We start from the raw sequence: 7,061 nt of genomic DNA, 5'->3' as shown, positions 1-7,061 counted from the left end.
TACTATTGCAAGTAAAAAAATAAAATTCTTGATCCTGAAGAATTATTTTTTAATGCGACACTAACCATCTGCCTTTTTTTTTTTGTTGATGGAACGTTTAGGACTGTTTGAAGCCCCGGACGATATCGGAAAATATGGTCCCATGATCTTGTTCGTAGGAAGAAAATCTACTCTGCGAACATGTCTTATGATGACTGGAAGGTGTTCTTTGCCAAGAGGGAATTTTCCCTTGGGTGGGTGGTGCCGTGGTGGAGGCTTACTAAGATGATTGGGACGAATGAAATCCATATTTTCTCATTTCTAGCCTTTCAAAATTGACTTTTTATTATCCTTCCCGATTGATGCAACAATATGGACTTGAACAAGTAGTTCCACGTCATAATGATAGTCCTCGTGAAGTATCATTGTATGAAAGTAATGTTCACAAATTTGAGGCATACTGGATTGAAAGACCAATACGGACTGTTTTTACGAGCGATCAACCTCCTCCACCCTTATCTAGTGAGTACAAAGCTTGGTTGAATCCTAGAAGTAGGAGGGAACGAGTTGGATCACAAAAATATGATGTGAAGGGATGACTTGGAGGTAAAAGGGTGTCCCCCTAAAGATCGTCTTGGTCCGAGATCACAAGGAATTGAGTTTAAGACTCCTATCATGCCTAGGAAAAAGAGTTGGGTAAAAGGAAAGGGTAAAGAGAAGATGGTTTATAGGGAGAAGCGACCTAAGGATTATGAATGAGGTGAAAGGGGTGAAAGTTAAACTAGAGGTGTGACGATTTGAGCTACTAACACTAGGCGAAAATACAAATGGGCACCGGTTCAAAACCCCCATTTAGCACCAGTTTTGAACCGGTCCTTATTTGAGGGATGCCAAAAACCAAAAGATTTGGCATCGGTTCAAAACTAGTGCGAAAACTTAGATTTCGCCCCGGTTCTTGCTGTGAACCGGTGCAAAAAAGACCCAAAAAAATAAAAAACTTTTTGCATCGGTTATGTTTTAAACCGGTGCCAAAAATGCCCCAAAAATTTATAAAAAAATTTTTTTTTGCGTTTTTTTCATTAAAATTGATATAGAAACACTAACATATATATAAAGTTACATATTTTCATTAACAAAGGTTGTAATATTACAATTAACCTGCACTTCAACATTTATAGTCTACAATTCACCCCCCCCCCTCTTGTAGTAATCGAACTATTTTTTGCTGTATAAGTTAAGGTTGGAAAAGGGCAAACCATTGGGACCTCCTTAGATCATGAATGAGAGCTGGACTTTCCAGAAAAGGACAATGTCACAAGAACATGCCCACATAATCAAACTCTTGACAATGTACCACAATTCTGTTAAGCAAATTTGATGATCAAGTCAGCAACTGAGCTGGGTTTTTCTACATGAGGGATACGGCCACAATCTGGTATTTGACGTAATTTTGCATCTTGCAGCTAACCGTGCAGTTTCTGCAAATTATCTACCAATTTCCAAACATTTGTCAGAATCATCTTCGGTTTCATGTTTATGAAAGATTACACCCAAAACCAAACAAAGGACAAGAAAATTAAGTAATGCAACACTTTTGCAATCCATTTACTTCCCTTAGATACAGGTACTGGATGCACATACAAAAGAATTGGTTTATATAAGTCACTCACAAAGAATTCTGAAACTAAATGGATACACATATAATTGAATCTCGTTCTATAAAATTCACGGATAAATAATCATCTCAACATATTTTCTGAGTATCAAAGACACAAAGCATGGAATAGCTAGCTCACTTGTAAGTATGTAACTATAAGATATACATGACATGCTCACCAATGCTAGCTTGTAGCTGATAATCTTGTCATCCTCGCCCCATATTATAAGTGTCTGCTGCTTTACCTGTCAAACCGAGTTATAGAAACGAAATTGTAAAAAAAATTATAAGTTGTCACGTTCCATGTCCTTAATAATATAACCTATCATCATCATCATTCATCAATCATCCTTTCTAACAAAACTATAGTAACAATAGCTAAAACAGTAAAAGAACAGGCTTAAGAAAAAAATATAAAGAGAAGAACCACCCAGGAGAGGGGAGGACAGGGGAGAACCGATGGAAAATTTGTTCCCATTATTTTGCTAATAAAATAATGGGAACAAATTTTCCATCTCGACAAACATATAACCAAGAAACACTAGACTACTAAAAGAAGTACATAAAGAAAAGGCAGCCACAAAAGGTTAACAAAATTATTTCAGCCAAATCAAGCTCCGCCAAGGCTAATAAACCTTGGGGGATAGAGTCAAGAAATACAAAATCTGAACCAACATTGTTATTTCGAGCCCTCTATCTATGTGAAAAGGAAGCAATACATCATTTTATTATTACTTCTCTTATGTTTATGTTTCTTGTTCATTTTGATAAGCATCTCTAATATAATTTGTAGCATTCGTATCATGAAGCAAGTAATCCTGAAAAAAGTTCTTAAAAGGAAATACAGATTTGCAACTGCAGCATGGATTCACCTCAATCCCGAAACAAAGAAAATCAAAGCAAAATGCACGAAATTAACAACAGTACTTCTGATTTATGGAACCCTAACTGAAGATTTAGGGTTTTGATCCATCAATTGAGCATCAAAAAACAGTGTGAACCATCAAATTTTCAACTAGGTATTCCTCAAATCTTGTAAACCCAATTCATGGAACACAAAAAGTGAACATTCTTGAACAAATCGACCAAAAAATCCAAAATAATTCCAAAAAATTGAAAACCCCTAGTTAAGTTGAAACAGAGTTAGAACTTGATAAAACTAACCTCATTGTGAATCCCGAGGAAGCAAATCTAACCTTAGAGACTGCTTCAATGGAGGAGAGAAAGCTCAGAAAGTCCGAAGCCACTCCAATGGAGAATTTTGAGTACGCTCCACAAACCAAACCCTGCAACACATTAGCAACCAAAATTGACTCGATTATCAAACTAGACTCCAAAAATTATGTTAAATTCTTCGACTATCTATAACCAATAGTTCAATTATCCAACTTCGAAGAACCCTAAATTGAGTATATAGTGACAATTAATTAATTAAATTAGGTCAATGATTAAAGAAAAAGAAGCATCTAACCTTTGAGACTGCTTCAGTGGAGGAGAGAAAGCTCAAAATTAAAGCCCCTTCAATGGAGAATTTCGAGTACGCTTCAATGGAGGGGAGAGAGAGGAAAGAGAGGCAAATGAGAGAGAAGGAAAGATCGAGGAATTGAAAGAGAAAGAAAGAAGATTATAACCGGGTTTTTTTTTATTTTACAATAGCTTTTGAACCGGTGCGATTTACTCACTTTTCGCACCGGTTTGGTTAGAACCGGTGCGAAAACTCTTTCCCTCAATCTCGCCTATTTTTTTCGCACTGATTTTTTAAAACCGGTGCGCATTTGGCGGTGCCCATTTAAGTTTTTCTACTAGTGTAAAGACACACTAATGGTGAAGGCTGACATGGTTGAGAAGAAGAAAGAGATTCCTAAGGCAAGAAGGAATTGATCAATATTGCTTTGTTTTAATGATTTAAGTTTTAATTTTAAATAAGGTGTATGATGCCAATAGTTGTAGTGCCATTTATTTTATTAATAATAGCATATTTATTTTTGCCTTAATTAAAAATTACAATGACTATTTCCTTCTTTTTTTTAATTATCTGAGTCAAGAAGTCGGACGCAATGGAAGAATAATAATAAAAATAAACGTCGAACAAAACAAAACTGCAAGTTTTTCGCAAAAAATGGATTGTCGTGTCACGACATTTTTGCCGCGTCATGTTAAAATTTGTCGTGTCACGGTGCTGGTGTCGCGTTGCGGTTCTTCTTGTCGTGGCGCGGTGCTTGCTGCGTTGTGCGATTTTCAATTTTTGATGTTGTGCTTCCTCGTTTGCTGTAATTTTGTTGACAAAGAAGGGATTTGATTTTTAAATTGGTCGTGCCCCCTTGGGGGGTTGCCTACGTATCCTTACAAAGGAATCAAGCCAAATGTATCTCTATTGGGTCTAAAACCCGTGCAATTAAGCATAAAATTTCTTGAGTTGATCCAAGTTGGTTAAACTACTGTAAAATTTCACAATGTACGGACCTGACCAGTTTGGTCTAAATTTTCCTCTTAGATCTAACACATTTTTGCGAAGTGCTTTGAGTACCAAATCGCATTCTTTGATATTCCTAGTCTTGAATTTTTTATTGAAATGTCGTGCAATACGCATTTGATAGGTTTGGACATGATGCAAAGCTACCAAGTATTTTTCATCAAGTAAGACTAGTTCATCATATCTTGCTCTAATCCAATCGACTTCGTCTAGTTGGTTTCCTAAAGCAATCCGTAGAGATGGGATCTCTGGCTCGATTGGTTGTACGGCTTCAACTCCATACACTAAAGAGAAGGGGGTGGCTCCTGTTGATGAACGAACAAAAGTTCGATAACCCCAAAGAGCAAAATGTAGCTTAGCTTGCTTGGCCAATCTTTATAATTTTTCGTCATCTTTTTGATGATGGTCTTTACGTTCTTGTTGGCTGATTCTGCCACACCATTAGTTTGTGGCCTAGAAGGCGATGATCTGTGATGTTTGATATGGTATTTCTTTAATATTTCTACGCACTCGACTTGGAAATGCGTCATGTTATCACTGATCATTTCGTGAGGCACACCATAACGGCATATGATGTTTTTCTCTATGAATTGAGCTACATGTGTTGCGTTGAGCTCAGCATATGAAGCAGCTTCGACCCATTTGGTGATGTAGTCAATTACTACAAGGATGAACTCATGTCCTCATTGTCCTGGCGGCGTTATCTTCCCAATGATGTCAATTCCCCAAGTAGAGAAAGGCCATGGAAAGGTATATGTGTAGAGGAGTGATGGTGGAACATGTTGTAAATTTGTGTAGATTTGGCACTTCATACATTTCTTAACGTACTCGTGACAATCTTTTTCCATGGTAGTCCAATAGTAACCTTGTCACTGAATTTACTGGACTAACATTTTTGCATTCATGTGCATTCCACATATTCCGACATGAAGGTTTGCCATTGTATTATGTGCTTCCTTCTTAGTTATGCACAACAGGTTTCTTCCCAGTGCGGTCCTCTTATGGAGTTTTCCCCTGATGAGCACATACTGTGAGGCCAGGAGCCTCAAAGCACGCGTGCCCTTTAATCAATGTTGGGAGGTTACTCTCCCTTTGTCACATAGTTAAGGATGTTTGTGTACCACGACTCTTCGTCTTCTTCTTGCGAGTCTTTTTCATCAAGTGCATGAACATAAGCCGGCTCGTATCTTTGTTCTATGGTCAATGAAATTCTAATTGTATCCCTTGGGATTTGGACCATTGAATCCAACTTAGCTAGCGCATCAGCGAACTGATTATCTTCTCTGGATAAATAAGTGTATTCCACTTCATCTAATTGCTCCGTGAGAGTTTCCAAATGAGCTTGACACATAGCAAGACTTTCACTTCTCACTTTCCATCTCTTAGAGATTTGGTTGATGATTAGTGAAGAGTCACCATAAATTCTTAGCTTCTTGATTCCCAAAGCAATAGTTGTTTCTAATCCCAAGATGCATGTTTCATATTCTGCAGCATTGTTGGTGACGTCAAAATCGAGCTTCATAGAAATTGGGATGTGTTGTTCGTTGGGTGATACTAGTAAGACTCCTACCACACAACCTTTTTGGGTTGAAGCTCCATTGAAATAGAGCGTCCAACTATCACCCTCAATCATAAGCAAGTCTTCATCAGGGAAATTTTACTCTTCTTCCGCCATCTCAGGTTCTTCTAATGGGAAATCTGCTAAGAAATCGAAAACTACGGAACCCTTGATGGCTTTTGTGGAATGAACTTCAAGTCAAACTTAGCAAGGTTGACTGTCCACCTTGACAATTTGCCGTTGGGAGTGGCTTTCTCGAACAAGTATTTGAGAGGATCCATCTTAATACGACATGCACCGTATGGGTGAGCATATAATGTCTTAGCTTCTTTACGGCCCACACAAGTGCGAGACACAACATTTCGAGTGGTGTATACCGGACCTCATAGCCTTGAAGCTTCTTACTCAAGTAATAGATTGCAATTTCTTTGCTTTCAATTTCTTGTGCTAGCATTGCCCCCATCGTTTCTCTTGTGACCGTAAGGTAGAGTAGAAGAGGAATGTCAGGTATCGCGGGTGCTAGCACAGTTGGATTCGCCAAGTATGTTTTGATCTTATCGAAAGCTTTTTGGCATTCATCATCCCATGTGACTGGGACATTCTTTTTAAGATTCTTGAATATAGGTTCACATACCATAATGAGTTTGGATATGAACCTACTTATATATTGTAACCTTCTAATGAAGCCTCAAGTTTCTTTCTCAGTCTTGGGTGGTGGCATGGACATGATCGCCTTGACTTTTGTGGTATCTATTTCAATTCCACGACAACTGATCACATAGCCTAGGAGTTTCCTTGATGTAACTCCAAATACACACTTTGTTGAATTCAATCTCATGTTGTACTTGCGAAGTTGTTTAAAGAACTTGCGGAGTGCAATGACGTGGCCTGGTCGATCTTTTGGTTTGACGATCATATCATCAACATAGACCTCCACTTCGTTGTGCATTATGTCATGTAACAATGTTGTTGCTTCTCTTTGGTACGTGGCACCCGCATTTTTCAACCTGAATGGCATTACCGTATAGCAATATGTACCCCATTGTGTGATGAATAGGGTTTTCTCCATGTCTTCTTCGGCCATCAATACTTGATTATACCCGGCGTACCCATCCATGAAGGAGAGGAGTGCATGGTTTACTGTATTGTCAACCAGAATGTCGATGTGAGGTAGAGGGAACCCATCTTTTGGGCTTGCTTTATTGAGATCTCTGTAATCAACACACATTCTGACTCTTCCATATTTCTTGAGAACTGGAACCACATTGGCAATCCATTCTGTATATTTGGACACTTTGATGAAGCCTGCAGCTAGTTGTTTCCTGATCTCTTCTTTGATTTTAAGGGCCACATCAGGTTTCGGGTGTCGCAGCTTTTGTTTGACGGGCTTCATA

At 38.3% G+C, this 7,061-nt stretch overlaps 1 long non-coding RNA gene across 1 annotated transcript; it reads right to left on the bottom strand.

Moving 5' to 3' along the window:
• Window positions 1-1,080: 1,080 nt before the first annotated feature.
• On the bottom strand, window positions 1,081-3,430 carry LOC110691319. The gene is made up of 4 exons (XR_002505283.1): window positions 3,108-3,430; window positions 2,801-2,922; window positions 1,816-1,881; window positions 1,081-1,468 (listed from the first exon to the last, which is right to left on the bottom strand). It is a non-coding gene; the product is annotated as an uncharacterized LOC110691319 (long non-coding RNA).
• Between the last annotated feature and the right edge of the window lie 3,631 nt (window positions 3,431-7,061).

The sequence above is a fragment of the Chenopodium quinoa genome, unplaced genomic scaffold (genome assembly GCF_001683475.1).
Source record: "Chenopodium quinoa cultivar QQ74 unplaced genomic scaffold, ASM168347v1, whole genome shotgun sequence".
NCBI classification, from domain to species: Eukaryota; Viridiplantae; Streptophyta; class Magnoliopsida; order Caryophyllales; family Amaranthaceae; genus Chenopodium; species Chenopodium quinoa.
The sequence above is the reverse complement of the archived record's forward strand: the minus strand, read 5'-3'. Positions and strand labels throughout refer to the sequence as shown.